The following is a 26,504-nucleotide window of genomic DNA, read 5'->3' as shown; positions in this document are numbered from 1 at the left end:
AGTTTTAATTAAAAACGAAAACTTCTTTGACTGCATAATAAACATTGACCATGATTTTTAAAAAATTTTAAATATTTGCTTAGAAACAAGATACTAAAAGCTTCTAAAATGTTAGGTGATTTTGAAAAAGTTTCCAAAAAACCTGGCAGGGTAGGGAAGGTTCTAAAAGATTATTTTCAAACTCTGCAGAAAAAAGAATCTTGAGGTCAGAAATTGATGAAGGTCCCAAGTTGAAAGAGGGCCAGTCATGGGCAGTGTCTCCACTGGTCTGTGCTGGGTTCCCACTTGGGAGGCTCAAGGCTGGCACATCCAGGGGCCAGCTGCAGAAAGAATTAGTTCAGGACCTAACAACCTTTGCTAGAGTGGTATGCTAATGAAAATCTCACACCTGACCCAGATGTGGAGGTGAGAAAAAGGAAATCTTACCTTCTATGACAGCATGGATGGACCTGGAGATTATTCTACTACGTGAAATAAGCCAAGCAATAATATATATATATGTGTGTGTGTGTGTGTATCATGTGATCTCACATATATGTGGAAGCTAATGGACAAAGTGAACTGAGGAATGGAACATAGGCAGAGGCAGAGTCACAGGGACCAGCAGGACAGCAGAGGAAGGGGGATGAAAGGATGGGTGAAACTATATATACATAACACAGATATGCATAGCAGGACAGCAAGTCCTAGAGCAGGGGTCCCCAAAGTACGGCCCACGAGCCGCATGTGGCCCCCTGAGGCCATTTATCTGGCCCCCGCTGCACTTCTGGAAGGGGCACCTCTTTCATTAGTGGTCAGTGAGAGGAGCATAGTTCGCATTGAAATACTGGTCAGTTGATTTAAATTTACTTGTTCTTTATTTTAAATATTGTATTTGTTACCGTTTTATTTTTTTACTTTAAGATATGTGCAGTGTGCATAGGGATTTGTTCATAATTTTTTTTATAGTACGGCCCTCCAACAAACAGTCTGAGGGACAGTGAACTGGCCCTCTGTGTAAAAAGTTTGGGGACCCCTGTCCTAGAGGGAAGACGGGAGGAAATTGGGAGGAAGGGGGAAAAGGAGGTATAAAAAGGGACACGGGTGTGGGGTGAGGGGTTATGTTCAGTGGGACACTTTTGAATTTATGTAAACACAAACTAAAAATAAAAATTAAAAATTCATGAGGGATTACACAGCAGAATCTATTTTAAAGGCTTAGAATTAAAAATAAAATAGAAACTTATTTTTGTTTTCAGGTTTTTTCCCATTCTTTATTCAATTTAGAAAGGAAAAACAAAGACAGACAGAGGGAAATGCAGAAAAAGCCAATGCTAAAGCCACCAATCACCCTCTCAACCTGATGAGAAAAGCCTGGCCAGGAGGTTCCTCAACGTTCTGCCCTCAACACCCACACTGTTAATGCCTGGCATGCCAGGCCCCCTGTTAGGCACTCCCACAAGCTCCGTGTGCCATCTGTTTCATCCCTGTTGCAAGGACCAAGGTCAGGTGCCTGGGCAGCACTGCAGGGGTGTGTCCCCAGGACTCTTCCGTTTGCATAAGCGGAGGCACTGTGAGCCCCCAACTCTTAGTGGAGGCAGAAGAGATGCCTGACCCCAAGTGACGGCCTGTTCTCTGGAATGTGGGAGATCCTCTTTTTCCTGCTGGGTGGCCAAGGTCATGCAGCAAGGACCAGTTTGCAGAGAAGCCTGGAGTTAGTTGCATACCTGTGGCCTAGTGATAAAGGGGAGTGGCAGGACCCGGGTCCTGGGAAGCTGGTGTGTTCTTGGTGTGGAGGAAAGGTGGGGGCAGCTCAGCACGTGTGCTCGTAAGCGACAGCCCCAGGTAGGGGTGGACAATCAGGCTGGGCCAGTGGCCAGGGCCACCTCAAAGTGCTATACCTGCTTCTACCAGCGTGGGGAGTAAAGACCTGAGTGGTGGCAACAGAAGATGAGAGAAAACACAGAGACATAGGTCCGGTTTGGGCCAGGTGTGACATTGTTATCTGAAAGAGACACAATGACCCCAAGCCTGTTTTTAGCCTGGTGATCTCTTGGGGATTTGAACCTGGATCCTTTGTTATTCCAGTCTGACACTATCTGCTGTGTCCACGCTGACCCTGCTTTTGGGGTCAATGCCACAAATAGCCTTTCAGTTGTTTCAGTGAGTGACCCGGCACCCAAGGCAGAGGAGGGCTCTTTCTTGGCTCTCAGCTGCAAGTAGGTTGGATGTATTCAGATGCAGTGGCTCTCTCCGTGTGCCTTTGGCATGTGTGAGGGCACACGACCCTGTGACCAAGGCATAAAGCAAAATCAAAAAAATAAACACCCAGAAAGAAAAGATGGGTAGAGGCAAAAGCCTGCAATGAACTGTATTACCAGGCAGTCTCCTGTCCAGGTACTAAGGGAGCCCGCCCCTGCGTACCTTCGCAAGATCACGTGAGATCAGGTGCGTTCAGGGTGGTATGACTGCAGACCCCTGAGGGCAGCCTCTCAGTGGCCCAAGTAGAAACACCTGGCCTCCAGGTCTCCTCATCCTTCTGCACCTCATGTGAGTGGGAATGTTTGGACCCCCTGTGTCGTTCACATTAGCACAAGCTCTGCATGGCAGGGTTTCTTCCCTCTGCCTCAGCTTTCCTTGGGAGGCTGAGGTCACCGCCTCAGGGACCAGACCGGTTTGAAGAGGAGCCTGAGTTAGCTGCACACGGGGCGCCCTGGGATAGAGGGGAGTGGGAGAATTGACTCCTGGGTGCTAATGTACACAATTGGGTAAAGGAGGGGAGGAAGCAGCTCAGCCCAGTGCTCATGGGCGACCAGCAAACACCTGAGTGGGCTGCCAGGCTCTGCGAAGTGGCTGCAGCCACCTCAAAGTGCTGCACCCCAGGCGTGTGAAGGGTACGCAACCCTGTGGTCAAGGAAAAAGGAACAAAAGGGTTTTGGGGGAGGGAAAATCCTACAGCACCCGGTATTCCCAGGTGGTCTCCCATCCAGGTACTAACGAGGCCTGACCCTGCTTAGCTTTTGAGATCAGACACGATCAGATGTGTTTAAGGTGGTATGACCAGATGCCAGACTGCCGCCTCTGGTGGCCCAAGAAGGAACGCCTGGCCTCCAGGTCTCCTCACTGCTTTTTGCCCAAGTGCCTGGGCATGCCAGGCCTTCTGTTAGGCATTTCCACAAGCTCTGCTGCCATCTGTTTCATCCCTGTAGTCGCCGTTTCCCGTGGGCTGCCAAGAGAACCTCCTTAGTGCCTTGTCATTATTTCCGGGGGCCAAAGGTGTGCCCACCTATCCAGATGGTGGGAACTGGGGCAAGGATCAGGGGTCTCAGTGTCACAACAACTTGCAGAAGTGTGGTTGGGGGAAGGGCTCGGGATCGGAGGCCAAGGGCCAGTGTCAGCTGCCCGGGCAACTGTGCAGGGATATGTTCCCAGGCCTCCTCCTCTTTCCCGGTAACGAGTGTCCTAGTGGCAGCTCTGAGAGCTCCCAATTCTATGTTGGGGTGGAAGAGACGCCCCGATCCCAGGTGAAGTTGTGTTCTCTGGAATGCGGGAGATCTGCCTTTCCCTGCTGGGCAGCCAAGGTTATGCTGCAAGAACCAGTTTGTAGAGGAGTCTGGAGTTAGTTGCACACCTGGAGCCCAGTGATAAAGGGGAGTGGTAGAACCCTGCTCTTGGGCAGCTGGTGTGCTTGGTGGCGTGGAGGAGAGGGGAAGCATCTCAGCACGTGCACTCATAGGCAGCAGTCTGGTTCCAGTTTCAGGCACCTTTGGTGCTCAGCCTGCATCTCACACTTCAGCTCTTTTTTTTTTTTTTTTCCACACTGCAGCTCTTGAGAGAGGTCAACCCCCATCCATCTCCAGCATTCATTCCAGTTCAAGCCATCACTGGTTCTCAGCCTCTAGCCTAACTAGCAGTTTTTGAATCTGAAACTTCTCCTGTGACTGTTCTAGCTCATGCTGTTGTTGGCATTCAGTCTGCAGCTCATACTGGAGCTTTTGACCTCAGGCAGCCTCTCACACAGAGCTCTCATTTTGTTTTTCCAGGGTTGTAAAAAGCACCCAGCCAATGGCACCCCAAAATGCATTCATGGAGATCCATATGCTGGAAAACAAAACCCCACCCTTCAAGGGTGTTGGCATCTCCACACTGATCTGATCCACATCTTGCCCACTATGCCAAATGTAAGTCTGTTGGTTGAAGCCAAGCAGGTTTGTACTGAATTCAGGCAGATGGTAGAGAAACTGTGGACTCAAGTGTCAGGCCATACCCATTTATTGGAAGCCTACAGAGACAGGAGAGCAAATAAAGAAAATCCTGCCTTTTTTAGTGGAGGGGAAGGGATCAGGAAAACTGCTCCTCGTGGTGGCAGCTGAGGGAATCAGGAACCCAAACCTCACAGTGGCAGGAAAGCAATCTAGCCGAATCACCCTGAGGGAAGGCACCCATACCTTTTTATAAACACACACGTGGCTTTTTTCCACATGCTAGTGCAGTGTTTCCCAACGTGGGGTTCACGCCCCACAGGGGAGCAATTCAATAGTTAAGGGAGGCAATTTGAAAATGGACTCTACACGACTTTAACTTTTGCCCTGGGCCATTTAAATGCAATGCTAGATATCGGTGCCAAATTTAACAAAAAATGCAATTCTTAAATAATTGCAGTAAATAATTATTAAGTATAATTTCATTTGACGAGACCAAAATATCAACTGGGTGATTGGCATCATCAAGTAAAATTCGTCCTGGGTTCACCGCGGAGCGTGCCGTCTGCCGCAGGAAACCCCGGACGTTTTAAAAATTTGCTAAACAGCGCAGTTATTCTCACCTAATTGGCCCATCGCAACTTCTGTAGTGTTTCACATCATTCAGTTGGTGTTAATTTGAAATAAGTGTCAGTCAAAACTGTTGTAAAAGCTCGTTGATTTAATAAATATACATATATATTGTATAGATATAATTGGTAAGTATTTGATTTTATTTTTATCAATATTAAACTCTTTATTAAGTACTTCTTGCATCACGGCTAGAAAGCAATATTTTATAAATATTATTTGGGCTATAATAGTGCATGCATGACAATTTTAATTTTAGAAGCATAACTTTCCAGAAAATTTTGTCAAGTGGAAAAAATATAGATACCTTTTGATTTGTGGTGGTAGTGTAGTAAATGTGTTATATACATTTAAATATGAATTTTTAGTATACGTTTACTCTATGTCACATTGAATATATTTTAACACATATTTTAATATTAGTTTTTAATTGATCCTATTTTTATTATAGCCCATAGCATAATGAGTGGTGCAAGCAAGAAAAAAACTCGTCAATATTCGGAGGAATATTTAAAATTTGGGTTCATACCCGCTGTTCACGATGAGCGGATTCCTTTTTGTCTTTTATGCCAGCAATGCTTGACCAATGAAGCAATGAAACAAGGTTGTCTTGAGGCGCATTTGAAGGCGAAACATAATGCTCATATTAATTCAGATTTGAGTTACTTTAAAACTTTAAAGAAAAATTTTGAATAAAGAACATTAAAGTCTCTACTGCTCATACTTCAACTAATAATCGTGTTCTTTAGGCTAGTTATCAAATTTTTTTATTCATCGCTAAAACTGGAGAAAATCACACTATAGGAGAGAATTTAATAAAACCATCAATATCAGCATTTCTTAAAACGGTTCTTGAAAAAGATGACAAAGATGTAAAAGCTATGCCACTCAGTAACAATTCTGTTAGCAGAAGAATAGACGAAATGAGTGAGGATATTGAAAAACAACTTATTGAAAAGCTGAAAACAAGAAAATTCTCCTTGCAAATGGATGAATCAACTTTGAGAGACAGTGAGGCAGTATTGATAACTTAAGTAAGATATATTGATAAAGGACATTTTGCTGAAGAAATGTTGTTCTGTAAAAGATTAGAAAGCACCACTACCTCCAAAGATATATATAATAAGCTAAAAAACTACTTAGATGTCAATGATATACCACTGAAAAATATAACATCTTGTGCTGCAGATGGTGCTCCCAATATGATGGGCAAGAAAAATGGCTGCTTAAAATTGATGAAAGATGCGAATCCAGAACTTATTCTTGTGCATTGTGTTATTCATAGGGAAAACTTGGTAGCTAAAAACATCTCGCCTGTTCTGAATGAAGTATTACATACAGTAATAAAGTGTGTTAATGCTATTAAAGCTAGTGCCAAATGTGAGTGTCTTTTCAAGCTATTTTGTGAAGAACAAAATGAAGACCATGTGAGACATTTACTTCATACTGAAGTAAGATGGCTATCTAAAGGAAACTGTTTGAAAAGATTTATGGAACTGTTTGATACTCTTAGTGATTTTTTTAAGCGACAAACCTGAAATGAAGTATCTGTTAACAATAGATGGTAAAGCATTTGTGAGTTATTTAGCCGATATCTTTGAAAAACTAAATATATTAAATAAGCAACTTGAAGGAACAAATAAAACTCTTGTCAATGCAAAAGCAAAGATATTTGGTTTCATTACCAATATTGAGTTATGTCAGAAACATATTAACAACAAAAACTTTAAACAGTTTCATTGGCTCCAAAAATGTGAAGTAAGTGATACCGCTTTACTTGTTATTGTCAATCATTTGAATATTCTATCGGCTGATTTAAAAGAAAGATTTTCTGATTTAAAACAAATTGATTTCCCAACATGGATGATGCAGCCAATGTTAGTGGATTTGTCTGATATATCAAATATGCAGTATCAAGAAGAACTCTCAGAATTGCAAAATGATGAGTCAGTTAAAGCTTTATTTAATCTCAAAGGAGCGATGGCATGGCTTTGTGAGGAAACAGAAATCAAATACCCAAATTCAACCAAATGTGCAAGAAAACTATTGCTACCGTTTCCATCTTCATTTTTAGCTGAATGTGGATTTAGTGCTGTAAATGATTTACTGGTAAAAAAAAAAAAAAGAAATCGGCTGGATATAACACAACGTAGAGACTTGAGACTAAAGCTAACAAAATTGGAACCTAATATAAAATCTCTGTGCAGCAAGCATCAAGTGCAAGGATCACACTAAATTAAAATAATAAATTAATATAGAAGAATCTGTATTAAAATTATTTGGAATTTAAATTTTTGTTTTTCATTATATGTTTTGAAATTTTACTTACTGTGTTTTGTTAACAATTTCATAGTGATTTCTTCCTAGAACCTATCATTTATGTTTATTAAGTGAACAAATCAATTTTTTAATGTTAAAAATTATGTATGTTACATAGGGGGGGACATAAAAATTTTAGAAACGTTATGGTGAGGCATGGCACAAAAAAGGTTGGGAAACCCTGTGCTAGTGCAATAATGGTGCAAAGTGTTTGCAGTCAGGAAACCAGGGAGCAAATTGCAGTCAGGAAACCAGGGAGCAAGTCTAATGCGCCAGTTTGTCCTACATCTCTGTGGGTTACAGCATTGTTCTGAAATTAGAAGTTTGCCAGTTTGATCTCCTGTCAGGGCAATAAAGCGGAAGCAACCAATTAATGAATAAGTGGCACAAAAAAATTGCTTACCCCTCCCTTCTCTCTTCCTTTCTCTTTCTGTCTTTATTTAAAAAATAAATAAAAAATAAATAATTAAGAACAGGACAAATAGCTGGAATTGTTAGAATCTCATACAAAATTGCAGAGGTTGTTGGTTTGATCCCCAGTAAGGGAATATACAGAAACAGCTTAACGTTGTTCCCTATTTTAACATCACTGCCTCTTTCTAAGAGAAAGGAAGAAAAGTATAGGAATTAAAGAAAAGGAAAGGAAGAAAGAAAGAAAGAAAAAAAAAAAAGAAAGAAAGGAAGGAAGAGAAATCCAGTTGAACCATCCATCAGGTTTAATGCTCTCAACACACCTGACCTTTATTTTATTTTCTTCCCACCCTATTAAGTGCTGAAGGCACAGATAAAAGGATTGACTGCAGCTGATGCTGATGAACTCTTTCAACATGGCAGCAGTGAGACAGCAGAAGTGAGAAGGGGGATTCTATGAAATGGCTTGAGTGCCACAAGAGCTTGGGAAAGAAAAGTGGAAGGATTGTGGTGGCAAATTCCAGCCTGAGATTCTCAAGACTGGGAAGTGATTGAAACTCAGCCAGGTAAAAGAGCAGTATGTTTGAGGAGTGTCAGGGGTGGTGGCAACTGTGAGAGTGGGGCATGGAGAAAAGTATAAACAAGGGCTGAGACTGGGCCAGGTAAATGGTGTTATTAAAGCAGACGTGGAAGTGGGGCTTTGTTAATGACAGGTTGGTGATGGAGTGATCAGGGGTAAAGAGGAAAATGGTTGTGGCATGTCTTTTGAAGGATGACTGGACCCTTTTGTGAGATGTTCTGAAGAGGTTGGGAATAGAGAGGATTGAACCTATGATGTTTGTGTGTAAGATTTGGGGGGTGTTCATCTAGAAATAAATGGGTAAGGGTGTAAGGCAGACTTTACATAAAGTAAGAATAGATATTTAGGGAATGGAGAATTTGTCTGATTTGAGGACAGAATGGAGAATGATTCACAGGGAGTGAAGAATTGGTGTGAGTGAAGTTGGATGGGCAACAGGACAGTGTGCTGCATAGTGGAAGAAGTTTGTGTGTTTACTTTCCCTTGGTGAAAGGAATTGTGAGTAAAGTTAAACAGCATCAGCTGCTGATGATTCTAATTACCAGGACTTCCAACTTTAATAAGTTGGTAGTGGTATCAGAAAATGGACATTTGCTGATGAACAATTGGGTTTGGCTGAGAGTTCAACTGGATTTACCCTGAAAAACTTACTAAATTACCTTTCTTGTTTGTCTGGATTATGCAAAAAATAAAAATAAAAAATACAAAGTATGAAAACTCATGTCACAGGACTGTGGTAGGACCAAGGATGTCTTCCAGATTTTAGCAGTGCATAAATGTGTTTATAGTCTTTCTGTGTTGCTGCCATATATGCTAAAGTGGAATTGAGAAAGTCTGAAAAGGGGAGCAGAAAATAAAAAGTTTTATGTAGGCAATGTTGGAGGGATCCCTTCCACCACACCCTCACCATCTCCGGTTGTTCATTGATTTGTTAGTGAAAGCCCTTCTGACAGGTGTGAAGTAATGTCTCATAGTGGTTTTAATCTGCATTTCTCTACTGATTTGTGACATGGAGCATTTTTTAAATGCTCATTTTTAGTGGGGAGTTATTTGAATACTCTAACACTTCATTTTCTGAGGTTTAGTTTTTCCAATTGTGTTTTGACTTCTTTAGAAATCATGGTATGTGTTGCTCCAGTTCAGCTTGATGTTTCACCAATTTAATGGATTTAAGCAGGAACCGCTAGAAGGAGTCAGCCACTAAACTGAGTGAGGTGGAGGCTAATCTGCCCCTTAAGCAGGCATAGGGTACCTGAGCTGCCTCTCTGACCCACATGGCACGTGCACATTTTTATTCTGGTGCACATTTAGGATAAGATTTACCTTATCAGAAAATGCACCTGAGACAGTGTCTGCTTCTTCTGGTCATGCTGAGGCAATTTAAATTGCTCCAGAAGCCACCTGGGAGGCATTGCCATGGAACTGAGAGAAAAAGGTAAGAACAGAGTCAGTATACAGTGGACCAGCAGAGAAATGTTCTGGTATGTACCATTGTGGGTTTTTTAAAAGATTTTTTTTGTGGTGTAAGGCAGTGAGAGTTTGTGTGAGAATTAGAATTATAAGTTTATTTATTCTTTGCTTTATATTACAAAAGAACTAAGCATATATGCAACAATTAGTAAATATGTCTTGTGAAATATTAAAAATAATCGTGCTGGCCTGACCTGTGGTGGTGCAGTGGATAAAGTGTCAACCTGAAATGCTGAGGTCGCCGGTTCAAAACCCTGGGCTTGCCTGGTCAAGGCACATATGGGAGTTGATGCTTCCAGCTCCTCCTCCCTTCTCTCTCTCTGTCTCTCTCTCCTCTCTCTCTCTCTCTCTCTCTCCTCTCTAAAAAAATGAATAAATAAAATAAAAATTTTAAAAAAATTAAAAAACAAAACAAAACAAAACAAAAATAATCATGCTACCAGTAAATACAGCTCAACCAACAACTAGATTGAATTTGTTTATGAATATTAATGTAAAGAATACTGGCATAACAGGTACAATTACTTAATTTTGGTTTTTACCAGAATTAAAATTGTCTTAAAGGTTTAGAATACTAATATATATCAGTAAAACTACAGAAAAATCAATAACTAAATGAGCTCTATATAAAATAAAACAAAGATATGTTCTGGTTGAATTAAAATGTATGATATACTGGGATAAGTTTTTGAGAGAAAGGGAATTAGTTTTGTCTTAAAGTAAGGATTGTTGTTTCAGAATAATAAAGATGTTTTTAAAAAGGACAAAAGGTGACTATAAAAGAGAAAGTGGTAGAAGATTTATGAGGAGAAATAAAAGTAAAAATTTTATATATAGTTAAGCTCAGTAAGATTAAAATTAATTTAATTAATTATAGAGTTACAAACATGAACAGTAACCTGATATAGATGCAAATTTGGTTCTATTTTACTTTGTTAAAAAGACAAACTTTTTTTATACTGAGTAGCACCAGATAGGATATTATAAATTTTTTCTGCCTATAAAGCAAAGATACTATGTTTTTTAAAATTATGTTACTGATTTCTATGTTTTCAAAGAGGTCCTTGATTACTGTAGGAACAATTTTCTCAATCCTAAGAACAAAAGATGTGATAATCACATATCAATCCAGTGCTGATATGACAGGACCCTTTTCCCAACGCTCAGAAATAAAAACTTCAGTGATTGCATGCCACACTTTTTCATGTGTATGGTGGAAAGGGTCATGCCTAAAAAAGAGGGATGTCCAGTCACTACAGCTTTTATTTATGTCACTATCTGTGATGAATGAGAGCTAACATCACAGGACCCCCAAATGACTCAGTGTGGACACCTTTGCACAGGTACATGACCAAAAGATGGTGTAGAAGTAAACCATAATCTCAGATGGGTCCACATCTCACTACAAGGACCCTGAGCTGATGTGAAAAGGTCCCCAACTCTAACATAAGAGAACCAGGCTACATACTCAGAGAACTCAAACCAGACAAGATAGGACTTCCTCCTTTCTCAAGTGGGACACATCCTCACAATCACAAGGTCCAGATACAATATGTCAGAGTTCTGTACTCTCACAAAAAAAGATAATTACAAACACTTAGAGAATCCAGAGTTGATAAGACAAGACTCATACTCTCTGGGTGGGAACATTGCACACACTCCAATGCATACATTCAGTAAATGCTCTTCTCTGCTGCCATTTCAGGAACATCTAGGAAATAGCACCTATTTACTAAGCATCTTATGTTGTCATTTTGCAAAGGCTCTATGAATTACCAGGGCACCTTACATCATGCCTAACTTAGGATGATTTACATATTGGTAGTGGAAGGATGCAAAGTGCACATAGCATGAACCATTACTCTTTCATGGGGGTCTTCTCACCTTTGTAGCTGAATACAAATCTCCTGTGACAGGATACAATATTATCTCAGGTAAAAACAGAAATTTCCCCAAAGTAACAAAACCCAGAGCTAATTTGCCAGGGACCCATTAGCAGAGAATAGCAAGCAGATGAACTGTTTCTTAACTCTTCCATAATCTATTTATTAAAACTAAAAAGCTACCATTACTGAAGGAAATTTCTAACTTTTGGACTCCGGTATCAGAACCAAGGTCTGAGTTAAGATGCCTAATGCTATTCCCTCTTTTTCTGTAATATGTCATTGGAAGAGCTTTTCTAACTTTTGTCAGCTTAGGGCTGGTGAGAGCTTCTTTTAGTTCTTCAAAAGCCCTCTATTATTCTCTTTCCTAACTTAAACTAGTTGACCCTTGTTGATCACATTACTTTAAAGCGTTATAGAGAGGCTGGGCATTTTTTTATATTTTATATTCTATAACTGGCAATATCCACTTAATTCTAGAAATGTTCAGAGCTGTTTCTTAGTGGTAGGCTCAGAAAGGCCTAAAATGGCCTGTATTCTACTTAAAGATAATAATTGTTCTAGGAGTTAATACAAGGTCTAACCATTCTAATATGTTAAAAATATTTATGCTTTATCCCTTTTTATGTAGAAATTAAATGTAATGGGGTGACCTTGTTTCATAGGAACACATAGGTTTCATGTATGCATCTTTATAGCATGTGAACTATTCACCTGGAAACCACTCTCCACAAATACCCTCTCTTCCTACTGCCCTATGTTGCCACCACTCTGGGCACAATGAAGACAGTCCATTCTACCCCCATGTATTCCACCACACCCCAAACTGCAAGCATGGCTCACATATAAAAACCTATTAATATAATTTACTGTGTTAATAGAATGAAGGGAGAAAAGCACATGACCATCTAAAGATATACTGAAAAGTAATTTATATGCAAACAAATGCACATCCATGTTTAAAGTATTAATAGCATTTTTAATGGTGGCCAATACATGGAAACAACCAAAGAGTCTCTCTCTCTCTCTCTCTCTCTTTTTTTTTTTTTTACAGAGAGAGAGTCAGAGAAAGGGATAGATAGGGAAAGACAGACAGGAACGCATCAATCATCAGTTTTTCGTTTTGACACCTTAGTTGTTCATTGATTGCTTTCTCATATGTGCCTTGACCATGGGCCTTCAGCAGACCGAGTAACCCCTTGCTCAAACCAGCGACCTTGGGTCCAAGCTGGTGAGCATTGCTCAAACCAGATTATCCTGCGCTCAAGCTGGCGACCTGGTGGTCTTGAACCTGAGTCCTCCGCATCCCAGTCTGATGCTCTATTCATTACACCACTGCCTGGTCAGGCCAAAGAGTCCCTTAATAAAACATTGAACAAAAAAGATGTAATACCTATGTATGATTAAATACTAATGAGCTATACTTATGCATATGCAATAAACAACATGAATAAACCAAGAGGCTACAGTGTGTTCGTAAAGTCATGGTGCACTTTTGACCAGTCACAGGAAAGCAACAAAAGATGATAGAAATGTGAAATCTGCATCAAATAAAAGGAAAACCCTCCCAGTTCCTGTAGGATGATGTGGTAGCATGTGCACATGCGCAGATGATGACATAACACCATGTACACAGCGGAGCAGCCCACGGCCATGCCAGTCGAGATGTGGATGGTACAGAGGAAAGTTCAGTGTGTTCTGTGGCTCGCTAAATTTGAATCCATGACCAAAGTGCAACATGAATATCAGCACGTTTATAACGAAGCACCACCACATAGGAATAACATTACTCAGTGGGATAAGCAGTTGAAGAAAACCAGCAGTTTGGTGGAGAAACCTTGTAATGGTAGGCCATCAGTCTGTGCCAAGTCTGTAGAGGCTATACGGGATAGCTACCTAAGGAGCCCTAAAAAATCTGTGCGTGAGCCTACATCGAACTGCACTGAATAGGTATGAAACTGGGAGAGTTTTCCTTTTATTTGGTGCAGATTTCACATTTCTATTATCTTTTGCTGCTCTCCTGTGACTGGTCAAAAGTGCACCATGACTTTACAGACACACTGTATTTTAAGAAGCAAAATAAGGCAGTCAGAGAAAGTTAAGGACTATATGATTGCACACATATGTGGTAGAGATACTTAGATTAACATAGACTGAAGTTAAGTGGATACCAAAGGAAGGGGGTGGAAGAAAGAGGAGTAAATGGTTTTTTTGTGCTAAAAACAGTCAATAAACTAGAACTACAAAAGAATTTCCTTCACATGACAACAGACATTTACCAAAAACCAACAACTAGGGCATATGGCAACTCTATACTTACATTTTGAGAAAACACCATACTGTCTTTCATAATGGATATACCAGTTTACATTTTCTTTTTTAAATAAGATTTTATTTTAGAGAGAAGAGAGAGAGAGAGAGAGAGAGAGAGAGAAGAAGGGAGGAGGAAGCATCAACTCTCATATGTGCCTTGACCAGTGTTTTCAACCGGCGACCTCAGTGTTCCAGGTCGACACTTTCTTCACTGCACCACCACAAGTCAGACCTCGTTTACATTTTCACCAACTGTGAAACAGGGTCCTATTTCCTCCACAACCACTCCAAACCTTTTATTACCTCTCTTGTTGATAACAGCCAATCTATCAAGTGTGAAGTGGCATCTTTTTGTGCATCTCTTTGTTGTTTGTATGTCTTCATGAGAGAAGTGTCTGTTTAGGTTCTCTCCCTATTTTTTAATTAAATTGTTTGTTGTTGAGCCTTGTGAGGTCTTTATATATTTTGAATATTAACCACTTTCAGAGCTATTGTTTCTGAGTATCATCTTTTTTTTGGTAGGTTGCCTTTTATTGTTGTCAGTTTTTTTTAGCTGTGCAGAAGCTTTTAGGTTTGATAATGTTCTAGGCATTTATTTTTGCACTTACCTCCCTTCCCTTTGGGATCATATTTTAAAAAGTTCTTTATGGCCGAGGCTTAGATATTTAGAACCTATGTATTTTTCTCTGTATTTTATTGTTTCAGATCCTATATTTAAATCTTTGATTTATTTTAAATAAATTTTTATGCACAGTGAGAAACTGTAGTCAAGTATCATGTTTTGCATGTGGCTTTAAAATAATCTAACACTGTTAATTCAAGAGGCTCTCCCCCCCTTTATTGTGTTTCTTAAACTATTTTGTAAAAAGATATGTATTTGCCCATATATCTGGGCTTTTGATTCTGCTCTACTATTCTGTGTTTAATTACTGAGTTACTTTCTCATTTATTTATTTTGCCAGTATTATGCTGTTTTGATTATCCTGGTTCTGTAGTATACTTAGCAGTGAGGTAGTATAATACCTTCACCTTTATCTCAGGACTGCTTTAACTATTTGGGGGTCCTTTGTAGTTTTGTACAAATTTGATAATTTTTTGTTGTTTTTTAAAGAAATGGATGAACATTGAGAACATTATACTATTGTATGTGAAATAAATGAATCAGAAAAAGCTAAGAACTATATGATTAAGTGGGATATAAAACTAAGGCTTATGGATAGAAATAAATATAAAATGGTTATTAGAGCAAGAGGTCCTTGAGGTAGGGGCATAAGGAGAAAGAAATATATATCTCACATAGGTGGGATATAAAACTGAGACTCATGGACATAGATAAGAATAAAATGGTTACTTGGGGGAAAGGGTGGGTCAAAGGGAGAAATGGAGGACAAAGATATGATGATGAAAAATAATTTGACTTTAGGTGGTGAGCCCACTGTGCAGTCAGTAGCTTAAGGGCAATAGAAATATTGAACAAGACACTGACCAGTTTTCTCTGTGGTAGACCATCAGGCCAGGGTGTACATGTCCCAGGTTTAATTCCTGGTCAGGGAACACAGGAGAAGTGACCATGTGCTTTTCCACCCCTCTGCCCTTTTCTCTTTCTCTCTCTCTCTTTCTTCCCCTCATGCACTCCTGCAGCCATGGTTCTATCTGTTTAAGAGTCTCATTCTGGGGAACTGAGGACAGTTTCATGGAGCCTTTGCCTCAGGAATTAAAAATAGCTCAGTTGCAAGAATGGCCCCAGATGGACAGAGCATTGGCCCCAGATGGGGGTTGATGAATAGATCCCAGTTGGAGCACATGTGGGAGTCTTTCTATCTCCTCTCCTCTTACTTGAAAAAGAAGAAAGAAAAAACAAGTTCACTGAAACTCTGTGTGCTCTTGTTGATCAATGTCATCACATTAAATTTACTTTTTTTTCTTCTTTTTCAAGTAAGAGAGAGGAGATAAAAAGACAGACTCCAGCACGTGCTTGGACTGAGATTCACTGGTCAAGCTCTGTCTGGGACCGATGCTCTGGCCATCCGGGGCCATGCTTGCAACTAAGCTATTTTTATTTCCTGAGGTGGAGGCTCCACGGAGCCATCCTCAACACCCAAAGCTCATGGTACAGGAGCCTCTAGTCTTAATGGCTTGCTTCTCCTTAGGCATGGGACCGCTGCCCTATAAGCAAGTGAGCCAGTTACCCCCAGCATTTTTGTCCTTTTGTGCCTGGACAAAAGGACAACTGCGCCCTATGTGTTGTGACTACATGGAGGGAGGGAGCTTTGATTCCTTGGACACACTGCCTTGGATTTATTGGCTTTTGCAATCCAGTGCTGTGTGGGAGAAGTGCTGGTGGCCTGCTGCTTGTTGGAAATGTGGAGCTGGTGGGGGAGGCTTTTTTGGCCATATCTACCTGGAGTGTTGTGTTCATAATGATGACTCAGTGGGGGGTAGGTTGTGGCTTCAGTCCCACAGAAATTTTTCTAAAACCCAATATTTAGTAGATTTTGTTGAATAATTTTTTTTTACTATGTGTTCTTAGAACAATAGTCTTTTCTCATTTAATTACTTTTCTGGTCTTTTGTTTGACAGTGATTTTTGAATGTTGTGGACATTTTGGATATTATATTCTGATAGTTGAGATTCTGTGTCAGAAGCCGATCAACAGCTGCTAGTTGACATAGTTGCAGCAAAGAAGATCAACAACCACTGGTTGACACAGTCACAGAAAGAGGAGGCACAATGATACTTCCTTCTTTAACTTTTTGAACTAATTTGTTTTTTGTCTCCCCTTTTCTGGGTGTATGTTATCAGTTATGGCAAAGAGATAATAGCACCGTGCTTTCCCTGCAGAGTCATAGTAATTTCTCTAAAAATGAGACAGAGGGTGTGAGTTACACAGAAAAGCCTATAAAGCCCCTTTGCCTGGGCTCATAGACATAGGAGGCTGGCTGTGATATCCCCTGAAAAGGGTTAAGTCCATAGAAAAATTCCCTCCAATAAATCATGTTAGAAAAAATAGATTGTGAATTATGAATAGGTAGGAAACTAGACACAAAAGCACCTTTCAGCCTTCACTTAATCCATTACTTTACCTCCCTAGCCTTTTCATGTAGTAGAGCAGAGAAACTTTTCTTTCTTCTTGCATACCTGACCTGCAGGTAGTGGAACACTCTGAGAAAAATATAGTTAGAACTTAACTAGTAAATGAATATAGTAGACAAATGAAATTTGAGTAGACAATAGACCCTTAGATAAAATAGTTATTAATCAATACTAACCTTTTAAAAGCTTGCACCAATATTGTTGCTGCTCAAGTTATTGTATAATTGTACTTAGAATGACTTACCACCTGATTTATAGCTTATAGAAATGTACTAACCATTGCCTAGAAATATGTAACCATGGTGAAAGAAAAACAATTATTAAACAATATATTCTGTATACCATGTGATTGTAACTTACTTAGTGTGTGTGTGTAAAAATAAAGCTATACTAGCCATTAGCGAAGATGCCTGGCAGTGAATACTAAAGAATTTGGCTCTCTCACTTGTTTCATGCTGATGCTGTCTCTTCCTGTGGGACCCCTGGATTCCCTCCAGGGCTGGACCCTGGTATTTTGCACTCAAACAAGAACCCGCAGGTAAACCCCCTCATTGTCGATGGATGGATAGGACTCCACTCAGGGTGCTGCAGACCCCACGGTAAGGAAGACAGGTTGAGGATAGGTGGAAAGTAACAGAACTTGAGATTTTGAGAAGTCATGGGACATACTGAGTTTAAAGAAAGAAGACTTTATAGGAATTATTTAGCATACACTTTCTCTGAAAGGAATTAGTGTTTCCCCTTAACAAGTAGCTCATTTTCTGCATGTTGTACAAGAATGTTCTCCATGGTTTTCAGAAAAAGGAACTCTGAGTCTCGAGACATGGGTAAGGTTGGAGAAAATTTAAAACTCTATTAGGAGCTACATGGGCCAGAAAAGGTCCCAGTTGATACATTTGCATTATGGAGCTTGATTAAAGATGCCTTAAATCCAGAACATGAGGCACATAAATTTTCAAAAGCAACAGCTCCTCGAAAAGAAGAGACTCCATTAATTAGAAATAGAAGGCAGTCTCAAGATAGTGCAGATTATGGAATGGCCTCTTTAAAATTAAGTAAACATCAGGATGATAAAGACCATTTATCACCATCTGATGAGGCTGCATTAAAAGATGAGGCAGCCAAATATAATAGAGAAACAATGACAATTGAGGTTCAAAAACAGTCTTGCCCATATTACATTTCTCAAAGACTGATAAAAAGAATAAAAATAAGGTTATTAGAATGCCTTTGCCTTTGCCAGTACAATCACCAGATGTTAATAAAAAGAAAAAATCATCAGGGTTAACAGGGTTGCAGAAGGCAATTCAAGCTTCTTGTGATGAAGGGGAAACTGATCTGGCATCTTGTTTTCTTGTGGTGACAGCTGGTGAATTTGATGATGAGGGGGTTCCTACATGGGAGTCACTTCCTTATAAATTATTGAAAGAGCTAAAAATGGTTTGTAGTCAATATGGACCCACCTCTCCTTATACTATGTCCTGGTGGAAACAGTTTCTCATAATTGGATGACTCCTTCTGATTGGGAACAGGTAGCTAAAGCCTGTTTATCTGGAGGAAATTATCTCCTTTGGAGAGCTGAATATGAGGAGCAAGCTAAACAACAGGCAGTTAAAAATTGGAAGTCTCATAACCCTGTAATTAGAGAAATAATCACAGGGGAAGGAGATTTTGCTAATGTTTGTAAACAGTTAAAACTAAACCAGGCCTGACCTGTGGTGGTGCAATGGGTAAAGCGTTGACCTGGAATGCTGAGGTCACCAGTTCAAAACCCTGGGCTTGCCTAGTCAAGGTACATATTGGAGTTGATGCTTTCTGCTCCTCCCCCTTTCTCTCTCTCTCTCTCCCTTTCTGTCTCTTCTCTCTAAAATGAATAAATAAAATCTAAAAAAATATAATTAAAAAAAACAAAAACTAAACCAGCTTTGATGCAGGTGAGTGGTTCTATGTCAGCTTGGAAGCTTGGAGAAGGTTACGTGCTCTGTCTAGTGGAGATGCTGTAGTGGAAGTAAAAATAGAAAGGTGATGAACCTTATGAGGATTTTGTTGCTCGGTTGATTTAGATGGTCAGAAGAGTTATTTCAAATGAGACAGCAGAAGATATCTTAATTAAGAAATTGGCTTATGAAAATGCTAATTCCACCTGCCAGGCCATGTTATGGTCAGTAAGGAGAGAAGGAACAATAGAGAATTTGATCAAAGCCTGTCAGGATGTAAATCCTGCCTTTATTCAGGGAGTGACTATTACTGCAGCTCTGAAAGGAGAAATGTATCCTCACTTTATTAAAACTATGTATTAAGAAAAAATGCCCTCTAACAATGAGGCTTCCTCTAAGGCAGGGTTAGGAATCTTTCTGGCTGAGGGAGCCATGAATGCCATGAATTTTAAAATGTAATTCCATGAGAACCATACAACAACCCGTGTACATTACACATTATCCAATAACAATTTGGTGTTGTCCCGGAGGACAGCTGTGATTGGCTCCAGCCATCTGAAACCATGAACATGAGCAGTAGGAAATGAAGTGTAATACATGAGAATGTTTTATATTTTTAATGTTATTTTTTTATTAAAAATTTGTGAGCCAGATGCAACAACCATCAAAAGAGCCACATCTGGCTCGCGAGCCATAGGTTCCCAATCCCTGCTCTAAGGGAACCCCTATTGTTTTACTTGTAACCAAATGGCCCACTTTAGCCGACAATGCCCTAACAAGAGTAGGCAAGCAGGCCCTGGAGTGCAAGGCACAGTCCCCATAATTAATAATGCCAATAATAATGTCCCATTAACTAAGACTGTGTCCACGCTGTCAAAAGAGACTACATTGGGCAAAGCAGTGCCGTTCTAAATTTTGCAAAAATGTACAGCCATTAGGACCAAATTTAGGGACGGAATGGCAGCCCCCACAAAATCAAAATCTGGCAAGTAATAAAAGTAGCAATCAGGAAAACTAGCAAGGGGGCCAGCACCATGCCCCAGTAACAAATGGGGCCAGCTTGAATTCATTTGCCAACTCTGGTCCACCACAGACATCACCAGGGCAACCCAGGCAGCGCAGGACTGGAACTGTGTTCCACCACTTCAGCAATATCAACACCTGACAGTCCTGTGGTTACATTACCAACAGGAATTAAAGGTCCCCTTCCTAAAGGAATGGTTGGATTATTAATTGGCAGAAGTTCAACGTCTTTAAAAGGAATATATTTTATGCCAGAAATAATTGATTTGGACTATGAAGGGGAGATAAAAATAATGATTGCTCCCCCAATTAAAACGCTTGAGATTTATCCAAAAGCCAAAGAGTTTTCAGCTTTTACTATTGCCTTACTGTCCGGTTGGAAAGCCTGTATCTGAACAAAAATGAGGAGAGGGTGCTTTTTGGCTACAGTGATTTTGTATTTTGAATACAAGAAATTAAGAAAATCTGGCCATTAAAGAATTAAAAAATCTCTGAAAAAGAAATTGAGGGGCTTTTAGATACTGGGGCAGATGTCTCCTGTATTGCTAGCAAAGATTGGTCTCGAGCCTGGCCGACTCAGCCAACTCCAACCTCATTAGTTGGACTTGGCCAGGCTTCAAATGTTGCTAAAATTTCTCAAATATTAACCTGGCAGGATGAAGACAATAACCAGAAACTTTCTGTCCCTATGTAATTTCAAGTATATCATTATCTCTCTGGGGTAGAGACATTTTAGAACAGATGGGTGTTTTTCTGTATAGCCCAGAGTCAAAAGTAACTACACAAATGTTACAGATGAGTTTTGACCCTAATCGAGGGTTAGAAATGAAACAGCAGGGCCAAGTTTATCCAGTTCAGATGCTGAAAAATCAAGAGAGACATGGTATAGAATATAGAAATTTATAGTTGGAACCACTTAGTTATTAGTTGCTGACCCCATTAACTGGAAATCCAACAACCCAGTATGGATAGAACATTGGCCACTGAATTCAGAAAAAAATTAAGGCATCCAGAGACTTAGTTATGCAACAGTTACAGGATGGACATATAGAAGCTTCTAATAGTCCATGGAATACTCTTCTTTTTGTTATTATAAAGAAATCAGGAAAATGGAGGCTATTACAGGACCTTAGGGGTATAAATGCCACTATGGAGAATATGGAGTCACTACAACCTGGACTCCCCTCACCAGTCGCAGTACCTCATGACTATAGTGCAATTGTTATAGATTTACAGGACTGCTTTTTTACTATACCATTGGCTACACAGAATTGTCAAAGGTTTGCATTTAGTTTGCCATCAGAAAAATTTAAACAACCTTATGAGAGGTATCAGTGGAAGATATTGCCCCAGGGAATAAAAAACAGTCCCACGTTTTGTCAAAAATTTGTGAATCAGGCTTTAGAACCAATAAGAATAAAATATCCTGACCTTTACTTAATTCGCTATATGGATGACATTTTACTTGCTCTGCCTGATTGACAAAAATTACATAATATTTTACAAGAAACAACTCAGTCTTTACAGAATTTTGGATTAAAAATATCCCTGGAAAAAATTCAAGTACAGCCACCTTTTAATTACTTAGGGTGTATCCTGTCTACATACATTGACAGTCCTCAGAAGTTTCAATTAAGAAAAAATTATTTTAAAACTAAATGACTATCAGAAATTATTAGAAGACATTAATTGGACTAGACTCTGAAATTAACTACAGCAGAGCTGAAGCCATTTTTTGATATTTTGAGAGAAAATGCTAATACAACTTCTCGAGAGCTCACAGAAGAAGCTGCAAAAGCTCTTAGAAAAATAGAAGAATTAATTAATAACCAACATTTAGTCAGAATTAAAATAGAGAAACCATGGCAGCTTGTGATTTTAGCCACTAAACACACTCCTACCGGATGTTTGTGGCAGAATGGCCCTCTAGAGTGGCTTCACTAGCCTGTTTCTCACAAGAAAGTTATTATGTCTATACTGATTTGGTGGTTACTCTTATAATTAAAGAAAGCACAGCAGAAAGTTGTTTGATAAAGAAATGATGGAAGTAATTGTTCCTTATAATAAGAATCAATTTTAAGCATTATTACAGCTAAATTCGGAATGGCAAATTGCTTTTAGTAATTTTGCAGGGCAGGTTTTATTTCATCTTCCTGCTCACATATTGCTGCAATTTCTAAAAAGACAATCAATAATTTTTCCCACTAAGACTTTTAGAAATCCACTGCCGCCACCAGCTGCACTGGTTTTTACTGATAGCTCATCTAACGATAAAGCTGTAACAATCATAGGGAATGAGCATGTTATCACTGAAACTCAGGAGAAATCAGCACAGAAAACAGAAATTATTGCTGTCATAACAGCATTTCAGAAATTGAAACATGTTCCCTTTAATTTGTTCACTGATTCACAGTATATAGTTAAGATGTTTCCTCTCATTGAAACCGCTTCCTTGCCACATCATCAAACCACCATTTTTTCACTTTGAAACAGCCTACAAGGGCAAATTCATCCAAAACACTCCCTTTCTTTATCGGCCACATTTGCTCTTACACTTCTATTTCAGGACCACTACAGGAAGGAAATCGTCTTCCTAATTTACTTACACAGCAAAACTTAGTGTTCACAACAATCGAGGAAGCTAAGCTTTTGCATGCTTGAATGCATCTGCCCTCCAATAGCAGATTCAATTATTTTATAAAGCCTCTTGAGCTATCGTGCATAGCTGTGACACTTGCCATACTCACTTTCCTAATCATAGTTTTGGAGTTAACCCACGAGGACTCCAACCCAATGACCTTTGGCAGATGGATGTCTGTCATATTCCATCTTTTGGCAAACTTTGCTATGTGCATGTTTGTGTTAATATCTTTTCAAATGTTGTTGCTTGTACTGCACAAACTGGGGAGGCCTTCAAGAATGTAGTACAACATCTTTTCCACTACTTTGCTATTCTAGGCATGCCAAAGGCCATTAAAACCGATAATGCCCCATGCATATATAATACCAGCTGCCTTTAAAAGGTCTTGTAACACCTTTGACATTTTGCATGTTACTGGCATCCCTTACAATCCAGAGACAAGGTATAGTAGAGAGGACTCATCAGATCCTGAAAATGCAGATTCAAAAACTACAGGAAGGTGAGTTAAAATATAATTCCCCACATCAGCTTTTAAATCGTGCTTTGTTTGTTATTAACAATCTTAATTCAGACTGTCAAGGCCACACTCGCATGTTGAGACATTGGGATCCAAATCTGGATAAGTCTAAAACAATGACAAAGTGGAAGAATTTATTAAGTCAATGGAAGGGGCCAGATGTAATTCTAACCCAGGGGAGAGGGTGTGCTTGTATATTTCCACAGGACGCTGACTCTCCTCTCTGAATCCCAGATCGGCTGATTCACCATGTCTCACCAGAGGCCTTGGCTTCCACCGCTGCCCCTTCCTCATCTTTATCCTTCTTCTTATTCATCCAGCCCAGAGGAGACTCCTGTGCCACCCTCGTCACTGGTGACTTTCCAGCAAAGCCCATCAAGAAACTCTCCATATAATCCTGTTACTCGAGCGATGCAATGACTGTCACTACAGGAAGCTAGACAACCTCCCTCTCATGGTCAATGGCTGGCTCACTCTACTCGAACTGTCAACCCACCAACTTGGAGCCAGTTGAAGGCACTATCTGAGAGGGCTGATTTAATTTGTAATCAACAAAATATACATCATAACCCTACTACTATGTTTGTTGCTATGCTAGCTGTAATTTCAATTCAAATACTTACTGTTGGGGCTATTGGACAAAACAAATCTTATTGGGCTTATATTCCAAATCCACCATTAGTTAAGCCTGTTACTTGGGGAGGAGATGATATACCTGTATTTAATAATCATACTAAATTCTTGAAAGAATCATCTAGTACTTTTATTATACATAAAACTAATTCAAATTTCTCATTCCATGAAAAAACAAATAATATACCTATATGTTTTATGTTTAATAATACTCTTAAATTTTCTGATGTTTTCCTAATACACTTAAGACTATTTTGACTGACTCTCCTAAAAGTAATAAACCTGGACACATTACAAGAAACTTATGGTTCCTCACAATTTTAATGCCTGAAAGCCCTGACTCCCATGAGTATAATCCTGTTGCATTGCCCCTAAGAGATTTTACCCATGTAAACTTTATCCTCCAAGAAAGGAAGCTCAAGAGCCTTACTGGTGGTCTGTGAATAATAGACTTGGTTTCCCCCCATGACAAGAATGTGCATATTCCAATTATATGAATTATAAAGCATGTGCTGTTAATTTTACTATACAAGATTGGTCTAGTCCTTATTTTTCTCATGATTATAGAATGCTAGTGCAGAAAATGAAATATGTACATAATTGAACAAATAAATAGAATCCTTTAAATAAATGTATCACATGCTGACAAACTACTGGATGAATACCTGCACAGCTGACATCAAAATGAATCAACCACCAGATATCAAACAAAGCTTTGATAGCTAATTGCAGCTGCTGCACCTGAGCATATGGTTAGACCTCACCCTTATCTTGTTCAAAATATTTTTTGTTCAGGCTTGTATACAGAATCCTTATGTACTCTTGACTGCTACAATAGACAGTAATCTTTCTGTTATCACTTATAATTCTGTGTTTAGCATTTCCTGCTCTCACTGTGTTTTAACAAACTGTCTATCTTATGATATCAAAGCTCAAGTCATGTTTATTTTACAGCAGCCACCTAATGTGATGTTACCTGTTAGTCTGTCTCAGCCTTGATATGATGACCCAGGGTTGCCTGCATTACAGGCTGCTTCTGAAGCGCTTGCTCGCCATCAAGAAAAGCAATTTATTGCAGAATTAATTTTAGAAATTACTGCTCTTATTGCTATTATAGAATCTGTAGCTGCTTCTACCACTGCTTTAGCTCAATCAATTCACACTGCTAATCATATAAATAGCTTATCTCATAATATATCTTTTGCTTTAGCAATACAAGAGACTATAGATAGAAAGTTAGAAATGAAAGTGAATGCTTTATTCACAGAAAATGAGCTGTTAGCTATGAAGATTAGAATGTCTTAGATGCCATGCAGAGTTCAAGTAAATATGTGTCATTCCTCTAGAATACAATCAGTCTATCATAGCATGAAATAATATACAGAATCATTTATTAGATGTATGGAATAATAGTAACATTAGTTTAAATTTGAAAAAATTACATCAAAAATACAAAATTTAGAACATTCAGGCTCTTTAGTCTCTGCCTCAGAAGTAGCTGATCAATTTGTTGAAAATCTTAAAATATGTTTTCTATACATAGCCTGACCTCTTTGGTTACCGATATAGACATAATAAGAGTTGTAATAATTATGGCTCTTCTTGTCCTTCCAGTCATCTCTGGGAAACAGCGGTGCAAATACAAAAGCTTCAATTAAAAAAAAAGAGGGAGATGTCAGAAGCCAATCAACAGCTGCTGGTTGACATAGTCACAGCAAAGAAGATCAATACCACTGGTTGCCACAGTCACAGAAAGAAGAGGCACAATGATACTTCTCCCTTTAACTTTTTGAATTAATTTGGTTTTTTATTTCCCCCTTTCTGGGTGTGTGTGCTATCATTTATGACACAGGAATAATAGCAGTGTGGTTTCCCTGCAGATTTGTAGTAATTTCTCTAAAAATGAGACAGAGGGTGTGAGTTCCACAGAAAAGCCTATAAAGCCTCTTTGCCTGGGCTCATAGCAAAGTAGGCTGGCTATAATATTCCCCCAAAAGAGTTAAGTCTGTAAAAAATTTCCCTCCTATAAATTATGTTAGAAAGAATAGATTATGACTTATGAATAGGTAGAAAACAGTAACTATACACAAAGACACCTTTCAGCCTTCACTTAAACCATTACTTTACCTCTCTAGTTTTTTGATGTGGTAGAGTAGAGAAACTTTTTTTTCTTCTTGCATACCTGACCTGCAGGTGGTGGAACACTGAGAAAAATAAAGTTAGAACTTAACTAGTAGACAAATAAAATTTGAGTAGACAATAGACTCTTAGATAAAATAGAGTTATTAATCAATACTGACCTTTTAGAAGCTTGCGCCAATATTGTTGTTGCAGCTCAAGTTATTGTATAACTGTACTTAGAATGACTTACCACCTGATTATAGCTTATAGAAATATACTAACCATTGCCTAGAAATATGTAACCACACTGAAAGAAAAACAATTATTAATCAATGTATTCTGTATACCATGTGATTGTAACTTAGTGTGTATGTATAAAATAAAGCTATACTAGACATTTTCGGAGATGCCTGGCAGTGAATGCAAAAGAATTGGTTCTGTCACTCATTTCGTGCCGACGCTGTCTCTTCCTGTGGGACCCCTGGATTCCCCTTGGGACTGGACCCTGAAATTCTGTTTAATCTTTTTTTTAGTAAACAGTCTTCCTGCCGAAGACATATTGGCCAGGTGGGTGTATATGTTCAGCTTCTCATTGGGCCCTGCTGACGTTATCCCAGAAAAAGTGGAGTGCTTACTTTCACTGCCTTGCTACAAATGGATGAGATGGAATTTTATCTCCTCCATGGTTTTTCTCAACGAAAATGGGATTTTAACTTATACAGTTTTGTTGCATATAAGCTCAATTCCATGGA

The 26,504-nt window shown here is 39.2% G+C and overlaps 1 protein-coding gene across 1 annotated transcript in view; it reads left to right on the top strand.

Moving 5' to 3' along the window:
• The window catches only part of LOC136330708 (uncharacterized), a 62,222-nt gene extending 36,068 nt beyond the window's left edge, over positions 1-26,154 (top strand). The window contains exons 13-15 of the mRNA XM_066267917.1: positions 7,901-8,107; positions 17,378-17,418; positions 23,233-26,154. The gene's annotated coding sequence lies outside the window, so the exon portion shown is untranslated. The remainder of the gene's footprint in view (positions 1-7,900; positions 8,108-17,377; positions 17,419-23,232) is intronic.
• Positions 26,155-26,504: the final 350 nt, after the last annotated feature.

The sequence above is a fragment of the Saccopteryx bilineata genome, chromosome 3 (assembly GCF_036850765.1).
Source record: "Saccopteryx bilineata isolate mSacBil1 chromosome 3, mSacBil1_pri_phased_curated, whole genome shotgun sequence".
Taxonomy (NCBI): Eukaryota; Metazoa; Chordata; class Mammalia; order Chiroptera; family Emballonuridae; genus Saccopteryx; species Saccopteryx bilineata.
Note: the sequence above shows the minus strand (reverse complement) of the source record. Positions and strands in the feature narration are given on the sequence as shown.